Here is a 24,746-nt window from a genome sequence, read left to right on the forward strand (position 1 = left end):
CTCTGTGTTGTTCCTTACCCTGTGTGGCTCCTTACTCTGTGTGGCTCCTTACTCTGTCTTGTCCCTTACTCTGTGTGGCTCCTTACTCTGTGTGGCTCCTTACTCTGTGTTGTTCCTTACCCTGTGTTGCTCCTTACTCTGTGTTGCTCCTTACTCTGTCTGGTTCCTTACTCTGTGTTGTTCCTTACTCTGTCTGGTTACTTACTCTGTGTGGCTCCTTACTTTGTCAGGTTCCTTTCTTTGTGTGGCTCCTTACCCTGTGTGGTTCCTTACCCTGTGTGGTTCCTTACCCTATGTGGCTCCCTACCTTTTCTGGTTCTTTACCCTTTGTGGCCCCGTAAGTGGCTCTCGTTGACCTTTCGAGCCCCTCTAAAAGGTCATGCACATGGTTGCCATCGCTTCTCGGCCTTTTGGCTAAGATCAAGTGTAGTATCTGTTCTTATCAGTTTAATATCTGATACGTCTCCTATATGGAGACCATATATTAAATTGATTTTTGGACATGGGAGAAGGGCCAGGGGCTTGCTCCACCCTCTCTGCGCATTGACCCGGTATTGCATTATCTCTGGGAACAGTGCAAAAACCTAAAAGTTGTATGGAAATTAAGTGTACAAACCCCTCAAGCGGTTGGCCAAGGCCTTTCCCAATTGATGTGGAGTGTTCAAGTGAGGAGAAGGATGGGGGTATTTCGTTCCTTACCCTTCCTGGTTCCCTTCTCTGTATGGCTCCTTACCCTGTATGGTTCCTTACTCTGTCTGGTTCCTTTCATAGTGTTGCTCCTTACTCTGCCTTGTTCCTTACCCTATATGGTTCCTTACTCTGTCTGGTTCCTTTCATAGTGTGGCTCCTTACTCTGCCTTGTTCCTTACCCTATATGGTTCCTTAATCTGTCTGGTTCCTTTCATAGTGTTGCTCTCCTTACTAGGTCTGGGTTCTTACTCTGTGTGGCTCCTTACTCTGCCTTGTTCCTTACCCTGTGTGGCTCATTACTCCCCACCATGAGTAAGAACAAGGGATTATTTCCAGGCCATCAAGTCTATGAGCTCTACAATTCATACTTACCTGGAGGGGAGACACCATGATCAGGAAGGTGGTTCACCCAAGGCGAGGCCCGGCCATTGCACTGTAGGTCATGCTGACCTTTGCGAATTCCCCAAATGTGGGAATCTCGACTGCATAATTTCTGGTAGTGGGGGACTGCGTTCGCGCTCTCCCCCGTTCATCACTTGTTAAAGAATGCTTTAGTTTGATGCAAGCTCGTGTGGAACACTCAGCCGAGGCTTGTCCTTGTCTGTAGGGTTTAACAAGTTGCCGGGTAGGTTGGAATCACCTTCTGGGATCAAGTTAAAATCGCGCTCTCAGTGAATGACCTTTGTCGACCTTCTTAGCACTGGACTGATCTCAAACTGTTGGCCCAGGCCTTTCCCAATTGATGTGGAGCATTCCAGTGAGGAGAAGGAGATCTGGTTCCTTACCCTGCCTGGTTCCTTTCTCTGTATGGCTCCTTACCCTGTCTGGTTCCTTACCCTGTTTGGCTCCTTACTCTGTGTTGTTCCTTACCCTGTGTGGCTCCTTACTCTGTGTTGCTCCTTACTCTGTCTTGTCCCTTACTCTGTGTGGCTCCTTACTCTGTGTTGATCCTTACCCTGTGTTGCTCCTTACTCTGTGTTGCTCCTTACTCTGTCTGGTTCCTTACTCTGTGTTGTTCCTTACTTTGTCTGGTTACTTACTCTGTGTGGCTCCTTACTTTGTCAGGTTCCTTTCTTTGTGTGGTTCCTTACCCTGTGCGGTTCCTTACCCTATGTGGCTCCCTACCTTTTCTGGTTCTTTACCCTTTGTGGCCCCGTAAGTGGCTCTCGTTGACCTTTCGAGCCCCTCTAAAAGGTCATGCACATGGTTGCCATCGCTTCTCGGCCTTTTGGCTAAGATCAAGTGTAGTATCTGTTCTTATCAGTTTAATATCTGATACGTCTCCTATATGGAGACCATATATTAAATTGATTTTTGGACATGGGAGAAGGGCCAGGGGCTTGCTCCACCCTCTCTGCGCATTGACCCGGTATTGCATTATCTCTGGGAACAGTGCAAAAACCTAAAAGTTGTATGGAAATTAAGTGTACAAACCCCTCAAGCGGTTGGCCAAGGCCTTTCCCAATTGATGTGGAGTGTTCAAGTGAGGAGAAGGATGGGGGTATTTCGTTCCTTACCCTTCCTGGTTCCCTTCTCTGTATGGCTCCTTACCCTGTATGGTTCCTTACTCTGTCTGGTTCCTTTCATAGTGTTGCTCCTTACTCTGCCTTGTTCCTTACCCTATATGGTTCCTTACTCTGTCTGGTTCCTTTCATAGTGTGGCTCCTTACTCTGCCTTGTTCCTTACCCTATATGGTTCCTTAATCTGTCTGGTTCCTTTCATAGTGTTGCTCTCCTTACTAGGTCTGGGTTCTTACTCTGTGTGGCTCCTTACTCTGCCTTGTTCCTTACCCTGTGTGGCTCATCACTCCCCACCATGAGTAAGAACAAGGGATTATTTCCAGGCCATCAAGTCTATGAGCTCTACAATTCATACTTACCTGGAAGGGGAGACACCATGATCAGGAAGGTGGTTCACCCACGGCGAGGCCCGGCCATTGCACTGTAGGTCATGCTGACCTTTGCGAATTCCCCAAATGTGGGAATCTCGACTGCATAATTTCTGGTAGTGGGGGACTGCGTTCGCGCTCTCCCCCGTTCATCACTTGTTAAAGAATGCTTTAGTTTGATGCAAGCTCGTGTGGAACACTCAGCCGAGGCTTGTCCTTGTCTGTAGGGTTTAACAAGTTGCCGGGTAGGTTGGAATCACCTTCTGGGATCAAGTTAAAATCGCGCTCTCAGTGAATGACCTTTGTCGACCTTCTTAGCACTGGACTGATCTCAAACTGTTGGCCCAGGCCTTTCCCAATTGATGTGGAGCATTCCAGTGAGGAGAAGGAGATCTGGTTCCTTACCCTGCCTGGTTCCTTTCTCTGTATGGCTCCTTACCCTGTCTGGTTCCTTAACCTGTTTGGCTCCTTACTCTGTGTTGTTCCTTACCCTGTGTGGCTCCTTACTCTGTGTGGCTCCTTACTCTGTCTTGTCCCTTACTCTGTGTGGCTCCTTACTCTGTGTGGCTCCTTACTCTGTGTTGTTCCTTACCCTGTGTTGCTCCTTACTCTGTGTTGCTCCTTACTCTGTCTGGTTCCTTACTCTGTGTTGTTCCTTACTCTGTCTGGTTACTTACTCTGTGTGGCTCCTTACTTTGTCAGGTTCCTTTCTTTGTGTGGCTCCTTACCCTGTGTGGTTCCTTACCCTGTGTGGTTCCTTACCCTATGTGGCTCCCTACCTTTTCTGGTTCTTTACCCTTTGTGGCCCCGTAAGTGGCTCTCGTTGACCTTTCGAGCCCCTCTAAAAGGTCATGCACATGGTTGCCATCGCTTCTCGGCCTTTTGGCTAAGATCAAGTGTAGTATCTGTTCTTATCAGTTTAATATCTGATACGTCTCCTATATGGAGACCATATATTAAATTGATTTTTGGACATGGGAGAAGGGCCAGGGGCTTGCTCCACCCTCTCTGCGCATTGACCCGGTATTGCATTATCTCTGGGAACAGTGCAAAAACCTAAAAGTTGTATGGAAATTAAGTGTACAAACCCCTCAAGCGGTTGGCCAAGGCCTTTCCCAATTGATGTGGAGTGTTCAAGTGAGGAGAAGGATGGGGGTATTTCGTTCCTTACCCTTCCTGGTTCCCTTCTCTGTATGGCTCCTTACCCTGTATGGTTCCTTACTCTGTCTGGTTCCTTTCATAGTGTTGCTCCTTACTCTGCCTTGTTCCTTACCCTATATGGTTCCTTACTCTGTCTGGTTCCTTTCATAGTGTGGCTCCTTACTCTGCCTTGTTCCTTACCCTATATGGTTCCTTAATCTGTCTGGTTCCTTTCATAGTGTTGCTCTCCTTACTAGGTCTGGGTTCTTACTCTGTGTGGCTCCTTACTCTGCCTTGTTCCTTACCCTGTGTGGCTCATTACTCCCCACCATGAGTAAGAACAAGGGATTATTTCCAGGCCATCAAGTCTATGAGCTCTACAATTCATACTTACCTGGAAGGGGAGACACCATGATCAGGAAGGTGGTTCACCCAAGGCGAGGCCCGGCCATTGCACTGTAGGTCATGCTGACCTTTGCGAATTCCCCAAATGTGGGAATCTCGACTGCATAATTTCTGGTAGTGGGGGACTGCGTTCGCGCTCTCCCCCGTTCATCACTTGTTAAAGAATGCTTTAGTTTGATGCAAGCTCGTGTGGAACACTCAGCCGAGGCTTGTCCTTGTCTGTAGGGTTTAACAAGTTGCCGGGTAGGTTGGAATCACCTTCTGGGATCAAGTTAAAATCGCGCTCTCAGTGAATGACCTTTGTCGACCTTCTTAGCACTGGACTGATCTCAAACTGTTGGCCCAGGCCTTTCCCAATTGATGTGGAGCATTCCAGTGAGGAGAAGGAGATCTGGTTCCTTACCCTGCCTGGTTCCTTTCTCTGTATGGCTCCTTACCCTGTCTGGTTCCTTATCCTGTTTGGCTCCTTACTCTGTGTTGTTCCTTACCCTGTGTGGCTCCTTACTCTGTGTTGCTCCTTACTCTGTCTTGTCCCTTACTCTGTGTGGCTCCTTACTCTGTGTTGATCCTTACCCTGTGTTGCTCCTTACTCTGTGTTGCTCCTTACTCTGTCTGGTTCCTTACTCTGTGTTGTTCCTTACTTTGTCTGGTTACTTACTCTGTGTGGCTCCTTACTTTGTCAGGTTCCTTTCTTTGTGTGGTTCCTTACCCTGTGCGGTTCCTTACCCTATGTGGCTCCCTACCTTTTCTGGTTCTTTACCCTTTGTGGCCCCGTAAGTGGCTCTCGTTGACCTTTCGAGCCCCTCTAAAAGGTCATGCACATGGTTGCCATCGCTTCTCGGCCTTTTGGCTAAGATCAAGTGTAGTATCTGTTCTTATCAGTTTAATATCTGATACGTCTCCTATATGGAGACCATATATTAAATTGATTTTTGGACATGGGAGAAGGGCCAGGGGCTTGCTCCACCCTCTCTGCGCATTGACCCGGTATTGCATTATCTCTGGGAACAGTGCAAAAACCTAAAAGTTGTATGGAAATTAAGTGTACAAACCCCTCAAGCGGTTGGCCAAGGCCTTTCCCAATTGATGTGGAGTGTTCAAGTGAGGAGAAGGATGGGGGTATTTCGTTCCTTACCCTTCCTGGTTCCCTTCTCTGTATGGCTCCTTACCCTGTATGGTTCCTTACTCTGTCTGGTTCCTTTCATAGTGTTGCTCCTTACTCTGCCTTGTTCCTTACCCTATATGGTTCCTTACTCTGTCTGGTTCCTTTCATAGTGTGGCTCCTTACTCTGCCTTGTTCCTTACCCTATATGGTTCCTTAATCTGTCTGGTTCCTTTCATAGTGTTGCTCTCCTTACTAGGTCTGGGTTCTTACTCTGTGTGGCTCCTTACTCTGCCTTGTTCCTTACCCTGTGTGGCTCATCACTCCCCACCATGAGTAAGAACAAGGGATTATTTCCAGGCCATCAAGTCTATGAGCTCTACAATTCATACTTACCTGGAAGGGGAGACACCATGATCAGGAAGGTGGTTCACCCACGGCGAGGCCCGGCCATTGCACTGTAGGTCATGCTGACCTTTGCGAATTCCCCAAATGTGGGAATCTCGACTGCATAATTTCTGGTAGTGGGGGACTGCGTTCGCGCTCTCCCCCGTTCATCACTTGTTAAAGAATGCTTTAGTTTGATGCAAGCTCGTGTGGAACACTCAGCCGAGGCTTGTCCTTGTCTGTAGGGTTTAACAAGTTGCCGGGTAGGTTGGAATCACCTTCTGGGATCAAGTTAAAATCGCGCTCTCAGTGAATGACCTTTGTCGACCTTCTTAGCACTGGACTGATCTCAAACTGTTGGCCCAGGCCTTTCCCAATTGATGTGGAGCATTCCAGTGAGGAGAAGGAGATCTGGTTCCTTACCCTGCCTGGTTCCTTTCTCTGTATGGCTCCTTACCCTGTCTGGTTCCTTAACCTGTTTGGCTCCTTACTCTGTGTTGTTCCTTACCCTGTGTGGCTCCTTACTCTGTGTGGCTCCTTACTCTGTCTTGTCCCTTACTCTGTGTGGCTCCTTACTCTGTGTGGCTCCTTACTCTGTGTTGTTCCTTACCCTGTGTTGCTCCTTACTCTGTGTTGCTCCTTACTCTGTCTGGTTCCTTACTCTGTGTTGTTCCTTACTCTGTCTGGTTACTTACTCTGTGTGGCTCCTTACTTTGTCAGGTTCCTTTCTTTGTGTGGCTCCTTACCCTGTGTGGTTCCTTACCCTGTGTGGTTCCTTACCCTATGTGGCTCCCTACCTTTTCTGGTTCTTTACCCTTTGTGGCCCCGTAAGTGGCTCTCGTTGACCTTTCGAGCCCCTCTAAAAGGTCATGCACATGGTTGCCATCGCTTCTCGGCCTTTTGGCTAAGATCAAGTGTAGTATCTGTTCTTATCAGTTTAATATCTGATACGTCTCCTATATGGAGACCATATATTAAATTGATTTTTGGACATGGGAGAAGGGCCAGGGGCTTGCTCCACCCTCTCTGCGCATTGACCCGGTATTGCATTATCTCTGGGAACAGTGCAAAAACCTAAAAGTTGTATGGAAATTAAGTGTACAAACCCCTCAAGCGGTTGGCCAAGGCCTTTCCCAATTGATGTTGAGTGTTCAAGTGAGGAGAAGGATGGGGGTATTTCGTTCCTTACCCTTCCTGGTTCCCTTCTCTGTATGGCTCCTTACCCTGTATGGTTCCTTACTCTGTCTGGTTCCTTTCATAGTGTTGCTCCTTACTCTGCCTTGTTCCTTACCCTATATGGTTCCTTACTCTGTCTGGTTCCTTTCATAGTGTGGCTCCTTACTCTGCCTTGTTCCTTACCCTATATGGTTCCTTAATCTGTCTGGTTCCTTTCATAGTGTTGCTCTCCTTACTAGGTCTGGGTTCTTACTCTGTGTGGCTCCTTACTCTGCCTTGTTCCTTACCCTGTGTGGCTCATTACTCCCCACCATGAGTAAGAACAAGGGATTATTTCCAGGCCATCAAGTCTATGAGCTCTACAATTCATACTTACCTGGAAGGGGAGACACCATGATCAGGAAGGTGGTTCACCCAAGGCGAGGCCCGGCCATTGCACTGTAGGTCATGCTGACCTTTGCGAATTCCCCAAATGTGGGAATCTCGACTGCATAATTTCTGGTAGTGGGGGACTGCGTTCGCGCTCTCCCCCGTTCATCACTTGTTAAAGAATGCTTTAGTTTGATGCAAGCTCGTGTGGAACACTCAGCCGAGGCTTGTCCTTGTCTGTAGGGTTTAACAAGTTGCCGGGTAGGTTGGAATCACCTTCTGGGATCAAGTTAAAATCGCGCTCTCAGTGAATGACCTTTGTCGACCTTCTTAGCACTGGACTGATCTCAAACTGTTGGCCCAGGCCTTTCCCAATTGATGTGGAGCATTCCAGTGAGGAGAAGGAGATCTGGTTCCTTACCCTGCCTGGTTCCTTTCTCTGTATGGCTCCTTACCCTGTCTGGTTCCTTACCCTGTTTGGCTCCTTACTCTGTGTTGTTCCTTACCCTGTGTGGCTCCTTACTCTGTGTTGCTCCTTACTCTGTCTTGTCCCTTACTCTGTGTGGCTCCTTACTCTGTGTTGATCCTTACCCTGTGTTGCTCCTTACTCTGTGTTGCTCCTTACTCTGTCTGGTTCCTTACTCTGTGTTGTTCCTTACTTTGTCTGGTTACTTACTCTGTGTGGCTCCTTACTTTGTCAGGTTCCTTTCTTTGTGTGGTTCCTTACCCTGTGCGGTTCCTTACCCTATGTGGCTCCCTACCTTTTCTGGTTCTTTACCCTTTGTGGCCCCGTAAGTGGCTCTCGTTGACCTTTCGAGCCCCTCTAAAAGGTCATGCACATGGTTGCCATCGCTTCTCGGCCTTTTGGCTAAGATCAAGTGTAGTATCTGTTCTTATCAGTTTAATATCTGATACGTCTCCTATATGGAGACCATATATTAAATTGATTTTTGGACATGGGAGAAGGGCCAGGGGCTTGCTCCACCCTCTCTGCGCATTGACCCGGTATTGCATTATCTCTGGGAACAGTGCAAAAACCTAAAAGTTGTATGGAAATTAAGTGTACAAACCCCTCAAGCGGTTGGCCAAGGCCTTTCCCAATTGATGTGGAGTGTTCAAGTGAGGAGAAGGATGGGGGTATTTCGTTCCTTACCCTTCCTGGTTCCCTTCTCTGTATGGCTCCTTACCCTGTATGGTTCCTTACTCTGTCTGGTTCCTTTCATAGTGTTGCTCCTTACTCTGCCTTGTTCCTTACCCTATATGGTTCCTTACTCTGTCTGGTTCCTTTCATAGTGTGGCTCCTTACTCTGCCTTGTTCCTTACCCTATATGGTTCCTTAATCTGTCTGGTTCCTTTCATAGTGTTGCTCTCCTTACTAGGTCTGGGTTCTTACTCTGTGTGGCTCCTTACTCTGCCTTGTTCCTTACCCTGTGTGGCTCATCACTCCCCACCATGAGTAAGAACAAGGGATTATTTCCAGGCCATCAAGTCTATGAGCTCTACAATTCATACTTACCTGGAAGGGGAGACACCATGATCAGGAAGGTGGTTCACCCACGGCGAGGCCCGGCCATTGCACTGTAGGTCATGCTGACCTTTGCGAATTCCCCAAATGTGGGAATCTCGACTGCATAATTTCTGGTAGTGGGGGACTGCGTTCGCGCTCTCCCCCGTTCATCACTTGTTAAAGAATGCTTTAGTTTGATGCAAGCTCGTGTGGAACACTCAGCCGAGGCTTGTCCTTGTCTGTAGGGTTTAACAAGTTGCCGGGTAGGTTGGAATCACCTTCTGGGATCAAGTTAAAATCGCGCTCTCAGTGAATGACCTTTGTCGACCTTCTTAGCACTGGACTGATCTCAAACTGTTGGCCCAGGCCTTTCCCAATTGATGTGGAGCATTCCAGTGAGGAGAAGGAGATCTGGTTCCTTACCCTGCCTGGTTCCTTTCTCTGTATGGCTCCTTACCCTGTCTGGTTCCTTAACCTGTTTGGCTCCTTACTCTGTGTTGTTCCTTACCCTGTGTGGCTCCTTACTCTGTGTGGCTCCTTACTCTGTCTTGTCCCTTACTCTGTGTGGCTCCTTACTCTGTGTGGCTCCTTACTCTGTGTTGTTCCTTACCCTGTGTTGCTCCTTACTCTGTGTTGCTCCTTACTCTGTCTGGTTCCTTACTCTGTGTTGTTCCTTACTCTGTCTGGTTACTTACTCTGTGTGGCTCCTTACTTTGTCAGGTTCCTTTCTTTGTGTGGCTCCTTACCCTGTGTGGTTCCTTACCCTGTGTGGTTCCTTACCCTATGTGGCTCCCTACCTTTTCTGGTTCTTTACCCTTTGTGGCCCCGTAAGTGGCTCTCGTTGACCTTTCGAGCCCCTCTAAAAGGTCATGCACATGGTTGCCATCGCTTCTCGGCCTTTTGGCTAAGATCAAGTGTAGTATCTGTTCTTATCAGTTTAATATCTGATACGTCTCCTATATGGAGACCATATATTAAATTGATTTTTGGACATGGGAGAAGGGCCAGGGGCTTGCTCCACCCTCTCTGCGCATTGACCCGGTATTGCATTATCTCTGGGAACAGTGCAAAAACCTAAAAGTTGTATGGAAATTAAGTGTACAAACCCCTCAAGCGGTTGGCCAAGGCCTTTCCCAATTGATGTGGAGTGTTCAAGTGAGGAGAAGGATGGGGGTATTTCGTTCCTTACCCTTCCTGGTTCCCTTCTCTGTATGGCTCCTTACCCTGTATGGTTCCTTACTCTGTCTGGTTCCTTTCATAGTCTTGCTCCTTACTCTGCCTTGTTCCTTACCCTATATGGTTCCTTACTCTGTCTGGTTCCTTTCATAGTGTGGCTCCTTACTCTGCCTTGTTCCTTACCCTATATGGTTCCTTAATCTGTCTGGTTCCTTTCATAGTGTTGCTCTCCTTACTAGGTCTGGGTTCTTACTCTGTGTGGCTCCTTACTCTGCCTTGTTCCTTACCCTGTGTGGCTCATTACTCCCCACCATGAGTAAGAACAAGGGATTATTTCCAGGCCATCAAGTCTATGAGCTCTACAATTCATACTTACCTGGCAGGGGAGACACCATGATCAGGAAGGTGGTTCACCCAAGGCGAGGCCCGGCCATTGCACTCTAGGTCATGCTGACCTTTGCGAATTCCCCAAATGTGGGAATCTCGACTGCATAATTTCTGGTAGTGGGGGACTGCGTTCGCGCTCTCCCCCGTTCATCACTTGTTAAAGAATGCTTTAGTTTGATGCAAGCTCGTGTGGAACACTCAGCCGAGGCTTGTCCTTGTCTGTAGGGTTTAACAAGTTGCCGGGTAGGTTGGAATCACCTTCTGGGATCAAGTTAAAATCGCGCTCTCAGTGAATGACCTTTGTCAACCTTCTTAGCACTGGACTGATCTCAAACTGTTGGCCCAGGCCTTTCCCAATTGATGTGGAGCATTCCAGTGAGGAGAAGGAGATCTGGTTCCTTACCCTGCCTGGTTCCTTTCTCTGTATGGCTCCTTACCCTGTCTGGTTCCTTACCCTGTTTGGCTCCTTACTCTGTGTTGTTCCTTACCCTGTGTGGCTCCTTACTCTGTGTTGCTCCTTACTCTGTCTTGTCCCTTACTCTGTGTGGCTCCTTACTCTGTGTGGCTCCTTACTCTGTGTTGTTCCTTACCCTGTGTTGCTCCTTACTCTGTGTTGCTCCTTACTCTGTCTGGTTCCTTACTCTGTGTTGTTCCTTACTCTGTCTGGTTACTTACTCTGTGTGGCTCCTTACCTTGTCAGGTTCCTTTCTTTGTGTGGTTCCTTACCCTGTGCGGTTCCTTACCCTATGTGGCTCCCTACCTTTTCTGGTTCTTTACCCTTTGTGGCCCCGTAAGTGGCTCTCGTTGACCTTTCGAGCCCCTCTAAAAGGTCATGCACATGGTTGCCATCGCTTCTCGGCCTTTGGTTAAGACTGCGATCACCTCCGTTGGGTAGATCACACTCTTGCTGATCAGTGGCTTGAGTGTTCACTACTCTGGAGGATATTTCATCTCTCCAGTGAAAAAACAGAGCATTTCTTGTAACTGTTTCCATTTTTCACAGGGGATACACGGCACACGCACTTTACTACCTTGGACCAGTATACTGGTTCCTGGTAACAGGTAAGTACCTCTTAAGTTTTACCTTTTAAGTTTGGCTTTTTAGTGATTTTTTATAGATTTTATTGTTCATTTTTATCATAGTTTTGTGGTGTCTCCACCATGTCAGCCTCCCATGCTGGCATGCGGAGGCACCACACTGTGCGTTTTAATTTTAATGAAGTTAATGGTAAACTTTTAAACATGTCAAGACTAGATTTTTCTAGAAAGCTGATTCAGCAAATTTTGGAGTTTACTCCAAATGACTTGAACTGTATCCTTTCGTTACCCTTTAACAAAGGATTCGATGTCAGTTTTAGGTCTGCTGTTCAGCTTAAAGATTTTTGGATTCGTTTTGAGAATGCCAAACCCCAGTTTTCTGCATTTGCAGTGGAGAAACTGACGGACAACTCCTTGAAAACGGTGATTGTCCGAATGTTCAATGAAACTGTAAATGCAGAGGATGTATGCATATGGCTGGGGAGATATTGTACTGTCAAAGGCCAGGCTACCAAGGTGAGAGATGAGGATGGCATCTGGAACTGCTCATGGAGGGTCCCTATCCAGCAATGGCCGGACCCTCAGGGCTTCCAGGGCCTAAAACATCTCCCACCAATGATGGTCCTGGGAGAAAACAGGGGCTACATCCACTACCAGGGTCAGCCCAAGCTCTGCCGGAGATGTGGGGAGCATGGACACCTGGTAGAGGCTTGTGAAAAAGTATTCTGTGGCAAGTGCAGAGAAATTGGACATACTTATGAACAGTGTTCCAATGGCAGAAAGTGCAATCTTTGTGGTGACTTGAACCATCTCTTCAGAGACTGTCCACGATCTTTTGCCAACAAGTTGAAAGTGACAAGAATGGCGGAAAAGGAAAATGGAGAGAAAGAGAGGGAAAGTTTCCCGCCAAATCAAAAAATTGGCGGGAAACTTTCAAATCTCCCTCCAAATCCTCCTAGTGGAGGAGAGGGCCCACAGGGGGAGGGAGAAGGGGAGGGGACATCTTCCTCCTCCACCTCAGTCTCCGCCTCCACTGACTCCACAGAGTCCACAGATAATGTGGAGGACAAAATGGAGGAAGTGGGGGAGGGGGTGGGGGAGTCTGATGGCAAACTGGAGGAGGAAGATCAAACACTGTATGTCCCCCTCCCAAATCCACAGCTCTCCAAGAGACCGGCGTCCGATATATCTCTGGATCCCCCAGAGATGGTGGAGAAGAGGGGAAGACCTGGAGCTTTTACAGAGAGCGACTCCAGTGAGGGCTCCAGAGAATTCCCTCCAAACCCCCCCAACGAGGTCTCTTTCCTTGATGTCGCCTTACAGTCAACCCCAAAAGCTCGCAAAACTGGTAAGAAAAGCCATGCTGCCAAGCCCGACACCGAGAGCTCGAAGGGGAAAGTCAGCTCGAAGGCTCCACTCAAAAACCATGAGTGTAGATGGGAGCTACTTTCACAAGATATCAAATGATTTTTATAGTCCCCTCTCTGTAGTCTTTTAAAAATGTTTTACCTGTTGCTTTTAACCTTACTCATGTCTATCACCTTCTCGACTATCAATGTTAGAAGTGTGAAGTCGAGAGTTAGAGCCCAAACTGTTTTAACGTTCTTAAAGGATTTTAAAGCAGATGTGTTTTTACTTCAGGAGTGTGGGCTACCCTTTTTAAAAAGCTACAGAGAGTGGGAAAAGCTATGGCCACAGCCCTCTATATGGAGCGGCTCGAACCAAAACAAAAATGACGGGGTGGCCATCCTAATTAAAAACAAAAATATCTCACTGAAGGGTAGCACAGTGGTGAAAGACGGACGGGCAATTTTAGCAAACTTGACTTTTATGGGAACCGACATTAACATTTTAAATGTATATGGTTTTAATGACAAAAACGACAGGTATGACCTTTTAGAAGACCTGCAGTCCCACATGCTAGGTAGGAGACCATTAGTTGTTGGAGGGGATTTTAATTGTATTTTAAGTAGGAGTGACCGCAAAGGAGCAGGGTGCGATTTTAAAATGGACAAAACGTCGGTTTTATTACAGGAAATCCGAAAAGATTTTAAACTATGCGACTGTTTTAAAACACTGCATCCAAGAGAGGAGGGCTTCACTTGGTTCAGTAGTGATGGTACCAGAGCCTCTCGCATTGACTACCTTTTTTCAAGAGACTGCCCCCCGACAGATGCAACATTAACACCTGTTTTCTTTTCTGATCACGTCCTTCTCTCCTGCACACTTTCAATCACGCAAGGTGTGACTGTAGGAAGAGGTCTGTGGAAACTTAACTGCTCCCTTTTAGAAGATAGGGAGTTAGTTAGGGAATACCGGGAGCAGTACAAAGACTGGCAGACCCTTCAAGACATGTACAAGACACGAGCACCGTGGTGGGAAATGGTGAAAGGGAGGACACAGACTTTCTTTATGAAGGCAGGTAAAAAGACAAAAGATAGGGACGACAGACGCATGATGGGACTGCAGAAAAGACTACAAAGATACTTTTTATTAAACCAAAATGGTATCGATTTTAACGAGGAGATTTTAAATGTAAAACAGGAAATGACTGCAATAAGCGAAAAGAAAAGTAAAGGGGCAATAATAAGGAGTAAAGAAAGAGAAATAGAAGAAGGGGAAAAGTGTACACGTTATTTTTTTAGGAAGATTCTAAACAGAGGGGGAGGGATTTTTAATTTAAAAAATGGAGAAAATATTGAAAATACAAATGAGGGACTAAAAGAAGTCATTGAAACTTTTTTTACAAATATATATAACAGAAAGCAGGTCGAAGAAAATGTTTTAAATGAACTTTTAAAAATGCTGTCAAAAACAATCAATGACAGTGAAACCTTAACACAAACAATTACAGAAATGGAAATGACAAAATGTATAAAAACTTTTAAAAACGACAAAAGCCCAGGAGAGGATGGACTCCCTGTGGAATTTTATTGGACTTTCTGGGACATTTTAACCCCTGACTTGCTTGCTGTTTTTAACGACTTTGACACAATGACGACACTTCCCGACAGTTTTAGAGTAGGAATAGTTACACTTTTACACAAAGACAAAGACAAGACGGACATCCGGAACTGGAGACCAATTACACTTTTAAATGTTGATTGTAAACTTTTTAGTAAGATTTTAGCATCACGTATGTCTCCTTTTTTAGATGGGCTGATCCACCCGGATCAAGCCTGTGCCGTCCCTGGGAGGAAGATCACAGACAACCTCATACTGATCCGAGACACCATCTGTCTGGCGAGAGACAGAAACATCCGACTTTTAGTATTAAATTTAGATTTTGAAAAAGCCTTTGATCGGATCTCGCACCAGTACCTCTTCAAGGTACTGCAAAAGATGGGTTTTCCACAGAAATACTTGGATTGGGTGGGCCTGCTATACCGGGATATAACAAGCAGATTTGTTGTTAACGGGCATCTGACAAAAGCAGTAAATATCCGCTGCGGTGTCCGACAGGGATGTCCGTTATCTGCCCTCTTGTATGTGGCTTGCATTGAACCTCTGGCACAGGTCTTGAGAAGGGACAAATGGATCAGGGGGGTGCCAATTCCGGGTAGTGGAGGGAGGGAAGCAAAATGTTTTTTATATATGGATGATTTTAGTATTCTCTGTTCTGACCTCCTCTCTCTCCACAGAACTTTAGACCTGACTGACTGGTTTGGACTGGCCTCTGGGTCCAAGCTCAACAGAGACAAGACCCATGCCCACTTCTATGGACCTTGGACTGACGTTGAAAAGACCGGACTACCTCTGACAGTGACCCAGACTGAACTAAAAATACTTGGGGTAAAATTTGGCAAACACGGGGAGGGGGCGACAAATTGGAACCAGGTGTTAGGTAAAGTTAGTCAAAGACTGGGATACTGGGGACTAAGACGACTGACTTTTGAAGGGAAGATTTTAATCATAAAGACAGTTATAGTACCTCTTTTTTTATTGGTATGTTCAGTTTTTACCCCGCCTAGGAGGGTGCTTTTAACTGTTGAAAGGAAGCTCTTTTATTTTTTATGGCGCTCAAAAACCGAAAGGTTAAAGAGAGCGACCATGAAAAAGGAAAGAGAAAAGGGAGGGAAAGGGTTTCCAGACCTCAGACTGGTACTCGGAGGACATTACACATCCCTCCACCTAAAAATAGTAACCGCCCCATCCAGAAATCCAAAAACCGTAGCTATGACACGTTTCTGGATGGGGTACTATCTCCGACGGTTGGGACTGGTGAAGTGGGACCTCCGAGTGCCAGTGTCTTTTAACATGCCACCCTCCTATGGTTTTATCGAGAAATTTTTAAAGGGTTTTAATCTTGAGGGAGATGTACATGTTTTAAGTAGATTGAACTCTCTTGTGTCTCTTGTGCAGGAGCGGGAACCAGTGAGTCCAGTGCGTGGGCTTACCCAAGGTGAGCCCAGCACAGTTTGGAAGAATGTGAACCACCCTGCCCTCACCAACGGACTACGGGATCTGTCCTGGATGGTGGCCCACGAGATCCTCCCGGTCAGGTCCGTCATGCACTCCCGAGGAATGGCAGCGCATTCAACCTGCCCACGGCCAGGGTGTGGCGCCTCTGAGTCAGTGAGGCATGTCTTCTGGGAGTGCAGTTCTGCTGTCGAGCTGTGGGCACTGGCCGGTTCCTTGAAATTCCCGAACTTGCCAACAGGTGGAGACCTGACAGCCCAGATGGTGCTGTATGGGGTGAGCCAGAGAAAGATCCCTGCAAAGGTGTTGGCAGGTTACTGGCTCACCCTAGCCGCGATAAAAGAAAGCCTGTGGTCCTCCAGAAACCTGTTGGTGAGGAAGCAGAGGCAGACTCCCCCCGTGGCTGTGCTCCGCAGGGCCTCTCTAACCATCAACACCATGAGTGAAAGCGGCGGGCCCCGGACACAGTCGCAAAGAAGCGTCGTCTCTGCTTCACCGGACGAAGGAACCGGAGCCACACGGTGAAGCTCAAGGCAGAGGCGGACCATGGCTCTCCGGGTGTGGCTGGTGGGTAGGAGCAATGGGGAGGAAGGCTCTGTTCACCTGGGGACGGACCAGTTTTCCGTTGGAGGGGGAAGCGGTGGGGAACATATCTTGGACTCGCCCCGCTCCTGCACAACAGCCAAGAGAGAAGAGAAAGGAAATTGTTTTTATACCTTGTTTTAGTATCTCTTTTAACTGTATGTTTTTCATTTTTAAATCCCTTTAAAAATGTGAAAAGACACTGAACTGCCAATAAAAAATTCTTGAAAATCAAAAAATCTGTTCTTATCAGTTTAATATCTGATACGTCTCCTATATGGAGACCATATGTTAAATTGATTTTTGGACATGGGAGGAGGGCCAGGGGCTTGCTCCACCCTCTCTGCGCATTGACCCGGTATTGCATTATCTCTGGGAACAGTGCAAAAACCTAAAAGTTGTATGGAAATTAAGTGTACAAACCCCTCAAGCGGTTGGCCAAGGCCTTTCCCAATTGATGTGGAGTGTTCAAGTGAGGAGAAGGATGGGGGTATTTCGTTCCTTACCCTTCCTGGTTCCCTTCTCTGTATGGCTCCTTACCCTGTATGGTTCCTTACTCTGTCTGGTTCCTTTCATAGTGTTGCTCCTTACTCTGCCTTGTTCCTTACCCTATATGGTTCCTTAATCTGTCTGGTTCCTTTCATAGTGTTGCTCTCCTTACTAGGTCTGGGTTCTTACTCTGTGTGGCTCCTTACTCTGCCTTGTTCCTTACCCTGTGTGGCTCATTACTCCCCACCATGAGTAAGAACAAGGGATTATTTCCAGGCCATCAAGTCTATGAGCTCTACAATTCATACTTACCTGGAAGGGGAGACACCATGATCAGGAAGGTGGTTCACCCAAGGCGAGGCCCGGCCATTGCACTGTAGGTCATGCTGACCTTTGCGAATTCCCCAAATGTGGGAATCTCGACTGCATAATTTCTGGTAGTGGGGGACTGCGTTCGCGCTCTCCCCCGTTCATCACTTGTTAAAGAATGCTTTAGTTTGATGCAAGCTCGTGTGGAACACTCAGCCGAGGCTTGTCCTTGTCTGTAGGGTTTAACAAGTTGCCGGGTAGGTTGGAATCACCTTCTGGGATCAAGTTAAAATCGCGCTCTCAGTGAATGACCTTTGTCGACCTTCTTAGCACTGGACTGATCTCAAACTGTTGGCCCAGGCCTTTCCCAATTGATGTGGAGCATTCCAGTGAGGAGAAGGAGATCTGGTTCCTTACCCTGCCTGGTTCCTTTCTCTGTATGGCTCCTTACCCTGTCTGGTTCCTTACCCTGTTTGGCTCCTTACTCTGTGTTGTTCCTTACCCTGTGTGGCTCCTTACTCTGTGTTGCTCCTTACTCTGTCTTGTCCCTTACTCTGTGTGGCTCCTTACTCTGTGTTGATCCTTACCCTGTGTTGCTCCTTACTCTGTGTTGCTCCTTACTCTGTCTGGTTCCTTACTCTGTGTTGTTCCTTACTTTGTCTGGTTACTTACTCTGTGTGGCTCCTTACTTTGTCAGGTTCCTTTCTTTGTGTGGTTCCTTACCCTGTGCGGTTCCTTACCCTATGTGGCTCCCTACCTTTTCTGGTTCTTTACCCTTTGTGGCCCCGTAAGTGGCTCTCGTTGACCTTTCGAGCCCCTCTAAAAGGTCATGCACATGGTTGCCATCGCTTCTCGGCCTTTTGGCTAAGATCAAGTGTAGTATCTGTTCTTATCAGTTTAATATCTGATACGTCTCCTATATGGAGACCATATATTAAATTGATTTTTGGACATGGGAGAAGGGCCAGGGGCTTGCTCCACCCTCTCTGCGCATTGACCCGGTATTGCATTATCTCTGGGAACAGTGCAAAAACCTAAAAGTTGTATGGAAATTAAGTGTACAAACCCCTCAAGCGGTTGGCCAAGGCCTTTCCCAATTGATGTGGAGTGTTCAAGTGAGGAGAAGGATGGGGGTATTTCGTTCCTTACCCTTCCTGGTTCCCTTCTCTGTATGGCTCCTTACCCTGTATGGTTCCTTACTCTGTCTGGTTCCTTTCATAGTGTTGCTCCTTACTCTGCCTTGTTCCTTACCCTATATGGTTCCTTACTCTGTCTGGTTCCTTTCATAGTGTGGCTCCTTACTCTGCCTTGTTCCTTACCCTATATGGTTCCTTAATCTGTCTGGTTCCTTTCATAGTGTTGCTCTCCTTACTAGGTCTGGGTTCTTACTCTGTGTGGCTCCTTACTCTGCCTTGTTCCTTACCCTGTGTGGCTCATCACTCCCCACCATGAGTAAGAACAAGGGATTATTTCCAGGCCATCAAGTCTATGAGCTCTACAATTCATACTTACCTGGAAGGGGAGACACCATGATCAGGAAGGTGGTTCACCCACGGCGAGGCCCGGCCATTGCACTGTAGGTCATGCTGACCTTTGCGAATTCCCCAAATGTGGGAATCTCGACTGCATAATTTCTGGTAGTGGGGGACTGCGTTCGCGCTCTCCCCCGTTCATCACTTGTTAAAGAATGCTTTAGTTTGATGCAAGCTCGTGTGGAACACTCAGCCGAGGCTTGTCCTTGTCTGTAGGGTTTAACAAGTTGCCGGGTAGGTTGGAATCACCTTCTGGGATCAAGTTAAAATCGCGCTCTCAGTGAATGACCTTTGTCGACCTTCTTAGCACTGGACTGATCTCAAACTGTTGGCCCAGGCCTTTCCCAATTGATGTGGAGCATTCCAGTGAGGAGAAGGAGATCTGGTTCCTTACCCTGCCTGGTTCCTTTCTCTGTATGGCTCCTTACCCTGTCTGGTTCCTTAACCTGTTTGGCTCCTTACTCTGTGTTGTTCCTTACCCTGTGTGGCTCCTTACTCTGTGTGGCTCCTTACTCTGTCTTGTCCCTTACTCTGTGTGGCTCCTTACTCTGTGTGGCTCCTTACTCTGTGTTGTTCCTTACCCTGTGTTGCTCCTTACTCTGTGTTGCTCCTTACTCTGTCTGGTTCCTTACTCTGTGTTGTTCCTTACTCTGTCTGGTTACTTACTCTGTGTGGCTCCTTACCTTGTCAGGTTCCTTTCTTTGTGTGGTTCCTTACCCTGTGCGGTTCCTTACCCTATGTGGCTCCCTACCTTTTCTGGTTCTTTACCCTTTGTGGCCCCGTAAGTGGCTCTCGTTGACCTTTCGAGCCCCTCTAAAAGGTCATGCACATGGTTGCCATCGCTTCTCGGCCTTTTTGGCTAAGATCAAGTGTAGTATCTGTTCTTATCAGCACATGGTTGCCATCGCTTCTCGGCCTTTGGTTAAGACTGCGATCACCTCCGTTGGGTAGATCACACTCTTGCTGATCAGTGGCTTGAGTGTTCACTACTCTGGAGGATATTTCATCTCTCCAGTGAAAAAACAGAGCATTTCTTGTAACTGTTTCCATTTTTCACAGGGGATACACGGCACACGCACTTTACTACCTTGGACCAGTATACTGGTTCCTGGTAACAGGTAAGTACCTCTTAAGTTTTACCTTTTAAGTTTGGCTTTTTAGTGATTTTTTATAGATTTTATTGTTCATTTTTATCATAGTTTTGTGGTGTCTCCACCATGTCAGCCTCCCATGCTGGCATGCGGAGGCACCACACTGTGCGTTTTAATTTTAATGAAGTTAATGGTAAACTTTTAAACATGTCAAGACTAGATTTTTCTAGAAAGCTGATTCAGCAAATTTTGGAGTTTACTCCAAATGACTTGAACTGTATCCTTTCGTTACCCTTTAACAAAGGATTCGATGTCAGTTTTAGGTCTGCTGTTCAGCTTAAAGATTTTTGGATTCGTTTTGAGAATGCCAAACCCCAGTTTTCTGCATTTGCAGTGGAGAAACTGACGGACAACTCCTTGAAAACGGTGATTGTCCGAATGTTCAATGAAACTGTAAATGCAGAGGATGTATGCATATGGCTGGGGAGATATTGTACTGTCAAAGGCCAGGCTACCAAGGTGAGAGATGAGGATGGCATCTGGAACTGCTCATGGAGGGTCCCTATCCAGCAATGGCCGGACCCTCAGGGCTTCCAGGGCCTAAAACATCTCCCACCAATGATGGTCCTGGGAGAAAAATGGGGCTACATCCACTACCAGGGTCAGCCCAAGCTCTGCCGGAGAAGTGGGGAGCATGGACACCTGGTAGAGGCTTGTGAAAAAGTATTCTGTGGCAAGTGCAGAGAAATTGGACATACTTATGAACAGTGTTCCAATGGCAGAAAGTGCAATCTTTGTGGTGACTTGAACCATCTCTTCAGAGACTGTCCACGATCTTTTGCCAACAAGTTGAAAGTGACAAGAATGGCGGAAAAGGAAAATGGAGAGAAAGAGAGGGAAAGTTTCCCGCCAAATCAAAAAATTGGCGGGAAACTTTCAAATCTCCCTCCAAATCCTCCTAGTGGTGGAGAGGGCCCACAGGGGGAGGGAGAAGGGGAGGGGACATCTTCCTCCTCCACCTCAGTCTCCGCCTCCACAGAGTCCACAGATAATGTGGAGGACAAAATGGAGGAAGTGGGGGAGGGGGTGGGGGAGTCTGATGGCAAACTGGAGGAGGAAGATCAAACACTGTATGTCCCCCTCCCAAATCCACAGCTCTCCAAGAGACCGGCGTCCGATATATCTCTGGATCCCCCAGAGATGGTGGAGAAGAGGGGAAGACCTGGAGCTTTTACAGAGAGCGACTCCAGTGAGGGCTCCAGAGAATTCCCTCCAAACCCCCCCAACGAGGTCTCTTTCCTTGATGTCGCCTTACAGTCAACCCCAAAAGCTCGCAAAACTGGTAAGAAAAGCCATGCTGCCAAGCCCGACACCGAGAGCTCGAAGGGGAAAGTCAGCTCGAAGGCTCCACTCAAAAACCATGAGTGTAGATGGGAGCTACTTTCACAAGATATCAAATGATTTTTATAGTCCCCTCTCTGTAGTCTTTTAAAAATGTTTTACCTGTTGCTTTTAACCTTACTCATGTCTATCACCTTCTCGACTATCAATGTTAGAAGTGTGAAGTCGAGAGTTAGAGCCCAAACTGTTTTAACGTTCTTAAAGGATTTTAAAGCAGATGTGTTTTTACTTCAGGAGTGTGGGCTACCCTTTTTAAAAAACTACAGAGAGTGGGAAAAGCTATGGCCACAGCCCTCTATATGGAGCGGCTCGAACCAAAACAAAAATGACGGGGTGGCCATCCTAATTAAAAACAAAAATATCTCACTGAAGGGTAGCACAGTGGTGAAAGACGGACGGGCAATTTTAGCAAACTTGACTTTTATGGGAACCGACATTAACATTTTAAATGTATATGGTTTTAATGACAAAAACGACAGGTATGACCTTTTAGAAGACCTGCAGTCCCACATGCTAGGTAGGAGACCATTAGTTGTTGGAGGGGATTTTAATTGTATTTTAAGTAGGAGTGACCGCAAAGGAGCAGGGTGCGATTTTAAAATGGACAAAACGTCGGTTTTATTACAGGAAATCCGAAAAGATTTTAAACTATGCGACTGTTTTAAAACACTGCATCCAAGAGAGGAGGGCTTCACTTGGTTCAGTAGTGATGGTACCAGAGCCTCTCGCATTGACTACCTTTTTTCAAGAGACTGCCCCCCGACAGATGCAACATTAACACCTGTTTTCTTTTCTGATCACGTCCTTCTCTCCTGCACACTTTCAATCACGCAAGGTGTGACTGTAGGAAGAGGTCTGTGGAAACTTAACTGCTCCCTTTTAGAAGATAGGGAGTTAGTTAGGGAATACCGGGAGCAGTACAAAGACTGGCAGACCCTTCAAGACATGTACAAGACACGAGCACCGTGGTGGGAAATGGTGAAAGGGAGGACACAGACTTTCTTTATGAAGGCAGGTAAAAAGACAAAAGATAGGGACGACAGACGCATGATGGGACTGCAGAAAAGACTACAAAGATACTTTTTATTAAACCAAAATGGTATCGATTTTAACGAGGAGATTTTAAATGTAAAACAGGAAATGACTGCAATAAGCGAAAAGAAAAGTAAAGGGGCAATAATAAGGAGTAAAGAAAGAGAAATAGAAGAAGGGGAAAAGTGTACATGTTATTTTTTTAGGAAGATTCTAAACAGAGGGGGAGGGATTTTTAATTTAAAAAATGGAGAAAATATTGAAAATACAAATGAGGGACTAAAAGAAGTCATTGAAACTTTTTTTACAAATATATATAACAGAAAGCAGGTCGAAGAAAATGTTTTAAATGAACTTTTAAAAATGCTGTCAAAAACAATCAATGACAGTGAAACCTTAACACAAACAATTACAGAAATGGAAATGACAAAATGTATAAAAACTTTTAAAAACCACAAAAGCCCAGGAGAGGATGGACTCCCTGTGGAATTTTATTGGACTTTCTGGGACATTTTAACCCCTGACTTGCTTGCTGTTTTTAACGACTTTGACACAATGACGACACTTCCCGACAGTTTTAGAGTAGGAATAGTTACACTTTTACACAAAGACAAAGACAAGACGGACATCCGGAACTGGAGACCAATTACACTTTTAAATGTTGATTGTAAACTTTTTAGTAAGATTTTAGCATCACGTATGTCTCCTTTTTTAGATGGGCTGATCCACCCGGATCAAGCCTGTGCCGTCCCTGGGAGGAAGATCACAGACAACCTCATACTGATCCGAGACACCATCTGTCTGGCGAGAGACAGAAACATCCGACTTTTAGTATTAAATTTAGATTTTGAAAAAGCCTTTGATCGGATCTCGCACCAGTACCTCTTCAAGGTACTGCAAAAGATGGGTTTTCCACAGAAATACTTGGATTGGGTGGGCCTGCTATACCGGGATATAACAAGCAGATTTGTTGTTAACGGGCATCTGACAAAAGCAGTAAATATCCGCTGCGGTGTCCGACAGGGATGTCCGTTATCTGCCCTCTTGTATGTGGCTTGCATTGAACCTCTGGCACAGGTCTTGAGAAGGGACCAATGGATCAGGGGGGTGCCAATTCCGGGTAGTGGAGGGAGGGAAGCAAAATGTTTTTTATATATGGACGATTTTAGTATTCTCTGTTCTGACCTCCTCTCTCTCCACAGAACTTTAGACCTGACTGACTGGTTTGGACTGGCCTCTGGGTCCAAGCTCAACAGAGACAAGACCCATGCCCACTTCTATGGACCTTGGACTGACGTTGAAAAGACCGGACTACCTCTGACAGTGACCCAGACTGAACTAAAAATACTTGGGGTAAAATTTGACAAACACGGGGAGGGGGCGACAAATTGGAACCAGGTGTTAGGTAAAGTTAGTCAAAGACTGGGATACTGGGGACTAAGACGACTGACTTTTGAAGGGAAGATTTTAATCATAAAGACAGTTATAGTACCTCTTTTTTTATTGGTATGTTCAGTTTTTACCCCGCCTAGGAGGGTGCTTTTAACTGTTGAAAGGAAGCTTTTTTATTTTTTATGGCGCTCAAAAACCGAAAGGTTAAAGAGAGCGACCATGAAAAAGGAAAGAGAAAAGGGAGGGAAAGGGTTTCCAGACCTCAGACTGGTACTCGGAGGACATTACACATCCCTCCACCTAAAAATAGTAACCGCCCCATCCAGAAATCCAAAAACCGTAGCTATGACACGTTTCTGGATGGGGTACTATCTCCGACGGTTGGGACTGGTGAAGTGGGACCTCCGAGTGCCAGTGTCTTTTAACATGCCACCCTCCTATGGTTTTATCGAGAAATTTTTAAAGGGTTTTAATCTTGAGGGAGATGTACATGTTTTAAGTAGATTGAACTCTCTTGTGTCTCTTGTGCAGGAGCGGGAACCAGTGAGTCCAGTGCGTGGGCTTACCCAAGGTGAGCCCAGCACAGTTTGGAAGAATGTGAACCACCCTGCCCTCACCAACGGACTACGGGATCTGTCCTGGATGGTGGCCCACGAGATCCTCCCGGTCAGGTCCGTCATGCACTCCCGAGGAATGGCAGCGCATTCAACCTGCCCACGGCCAGGGTGTGGCGCCTCTGAGTCAGTGAGGCATGTCTTCTGGGAGTGCAGTTCTGCTGTCGAGCTGTGGGCACTGGCCGGTTCCTTGAAATTCCCGAACTTGCCAACAGGTGGAGACCTGACAGCCCAGATGGTGCTGTATGGGGTGAGCCAGAGAAAGATCCCTGCAAAGGTGTTGGCAGGTTACTGGCTCACCCTAGCCGCGATAAAAGAAAGCCTGTGGTCCTCCAGAAACCTGTTGGTGAGGAAGCAGAGGCAGACTCCCCCCGTGGCTGTGCTCCGCAGGGCCTCTCTAACCATCAACACCATGAGAGAAAGCGGCGGGCCCCGGACACAGTCGCAAAGAAGCGTCGTCTCTGCTTCACCGGACGAAGGAACCGGAGCCACACGGTGAAGCTCAAGGCAGAGGCGGACCATGGCTCTCCGGGTGTGGCTGGTGGGTAGGAGCAATGGGGAGGAAGGCTCTGTTCACCTGGGGATGGACCAGTTTTCCGTTGGAGGGGGAAGCGGTGGG

At 46.9% G+C, this 24,746-nt stretch overlaps 17 non-coding genes and 2 pseudogenes across 17 annotated transcripts; all 19 read left to right on the forward strand.

Moving 5' to 3' along the window:
* The first annotated feature begins 394 nt into the window (after positions 1–394).
* Positions 395–585, forward strand: LOC148073301 (U2 spliceosomal RNA). Its single transcript, XR_015712206.1, has one exon. It is a non-coding gene; the product is annotated as a U2 spliceosomal RNA (small nuclear RNA).
* Positions 586–1,054: 469 nt separating this feature from the next.
* LOC148073302 (U1 spliceosomal RNA) lies at positions 1,055–1,218 on the forward strand. Its single transcript, XR_015712589.1, has one exon. It is a non-coding gene; the product is annotated as a U1 spliceosomal RNA (small nuclear RNA).
* Positions 1,219–1,902: 684 nt separating this feature from the next.
* Positions 1,903–2,093, forward strand: LOC148073303 (U2 spliceosomal RNA). Its single transcript, XR_015712207.1, has one exon. It is a non-coding gene; the product is annotated as a U2 spliceosomal RNA (small nuclear RNA).
* A 469-nt stretch (positions 2,094–2,562) lies between these two features.
* On the forward strand, positions 2,563–2,727 carry LOC148073304 (U1 spliceosomal RNA). The gene has a single exon (XR_015712579.1). It is a non-coding gene; the product is annotated as a U1 spliceosomal RNA (small nuclear RNA).
* A 718-nt stretch (positions 2,728–3,445) lies between these two features.
* On the forward strand, positions 3,446–3,636 carry LOC148073305 (U2 spliceosomal RNA). Its single transcript, XR_015712208.1, has one exon. It is a non-coding gene; the product is annotated as a U2 spliceosomal RNA (small nuclear RNA).
* Positions 3,637–4,105: 469 nt separating this feature from the next.
* LOC148073306 (U1 spliceosomal RNA) lies at positions 4,106–4,270 on the forward strand. Its single transcript, XR_015712568.1, has one exon. It is a non-coding gene; the product is annotated as a U1 spliceosomal RNA (small nuclear RNA).
* Positions 4,271–4,954: 684 nt separating this feature from the next.
* On the forward strand, positions 4,955–5,145 carry LOC148073307 (U2 spliceosomal RNA). The gene has a single exon (XR_015712209.1). It is a non-coding gene; the product is annotated as a U2 spliceosomal RNA (small nuclear RNA).
* A 469-nt stretch (positions 5,146–5,614) lies between these two features.
* On the forward strand, positions 5,615–5,779 carry LOC148073308 (U1 spliceosomal RNA). Its single transcript, XR_015712580.1, has one exon. It is a non-coding gene; the product is annotated as a U1 spliceosomal RNA (small nuclear RNA).
* Positions 5,780–6,497: 718 nt separating this feature from the next.
* On the forward strand, positions 6,498–6,688 carry LOC148073309 (U2 spliceosomal RNA). Its single transcript, XR_015712210.1, has one exon. It is a non-coding gene; the product is annotated as a U2 spliceosomal RNA (small nuclear RNA).
* Positions 6,689–7,157: 469 nt separating this feature from the next.
* Positions 7,158–7,322, forward strand: LOC148073310 (U1 spliceosomal RNA). Its single transcript, XR_015712569.1, has one exon. It is a non-coding gene; the product is annotated as a U1 spliceosomal RNA (small nuclear RNA).
* A 684-nt stretch (positions 7,323–8,006) lies between these two features.
* Positions 8,007–8,197, forward strand: LOC148073311 (U2 spliceosomal RNA). Its single transcript, XR_015712211.1, has one exon. It is a non-coding gene; the product is annotated as a U2 spliceosomal RNA (small nuclear RNA).
* Positions 8,198–8,666: 469 nt separating this feature from the next.
* On the forward strand, positions 8,667–8,831 carry LOC148073312 (U1 spliceosomal RNA). The gene has a single exon (XR_015712581.1). It is a non-coding gene; the product is annotated as a U1 spliceosomal RNA (small nuclear RNA).
* A 718-nt stretch (positions 8,832–9,549) lies between these two features.
* Positions 9,550–9,740, forward strand: LOC148073313 (U2 spliceosomal RNA). Its single transcript, XR_015712212.1, has one exon. It is a non-coding gene; the product is annotated as a U2 spliceosomal RNA (small nuclear RNA).
* A 469-nt stretch (positions 9,741–10,209) lies between these two features.
* Positions 10,210–10,374, forward strand: LOC148073314 (U1 spliceosomal RNA). The gene has a single exon (XR_015712499.1). It is a non-coding gene; the product is annotated as a U1 spliceosomal RNA (small nuclear RNA).
* A 6,112-nt stretch (positions 10,375–16,486) lies between these two features.
* LOC148073315 (U2 spliceosomal RNA) lies at positions 16,487–16,659 on the forward strand (annotated as a pseudogene).
* A 401-nt stretch (positions 16,660–17,060) lies between these two features.
* LOC148073316 (U1 spliceosomal RNA) lies at positions 17,061–17,225 on the forward strand. Its single transcript, XR_015712570.1, has one exon. It is a non-coding gene; the product is annotated as a U1 spliceosomal RNA (small nuclear RNA).
* Positions 17,226–17,909: 684 nt separating this feature from the next.
* On the forward strand, positions 17,910–18,100 carry LOC148073317 (U2 spliceosomal RNA). The gene has a single exon (XR_015712214.1). It is a non-coding gene; the product is annotated as a U2 spliceosomal RNA (small nuclear RNA).
* Positions 18,101–18,569: 469 nt separating this feature from the next.
* Positions 18,570–18,734, forward strand: LOC148073318 (U1 spliceosomal RNA). Its single transcript, XR_015712582.1, has one exon. It is a non-coding gene; the product is annotated as a U1 spliceosomal RNA (small nuclear RNA).
* Positions 18,735–19,435: 701 nt separating this feature from the next.
* LOC148073319 (U2 spliceosomal RNA) lies at positions 19,436–19,609 on the forward strand (annotated as a pseudogene).
* The last annotated feature ends 5,137 nt before the right edge of the window (positions 19,610–24,746 follow it).

The sequence above is a fragment of the Callionymus lyra genome, chromosome 8, assembly GCF_982586985.1.
Source record: "Callionymus lyra chromosome 8, fCalLyr1.hap1.1, whole genome shotgun sequence".
In the NCBI taxonomy this organism is placed as follows: domain Eukaryota; kingdom Metazoa; phylum Chordata; class Actinopteri; order Syngnathiformes; family Callionymidae; genus Callionymus; species Callionymus lyra.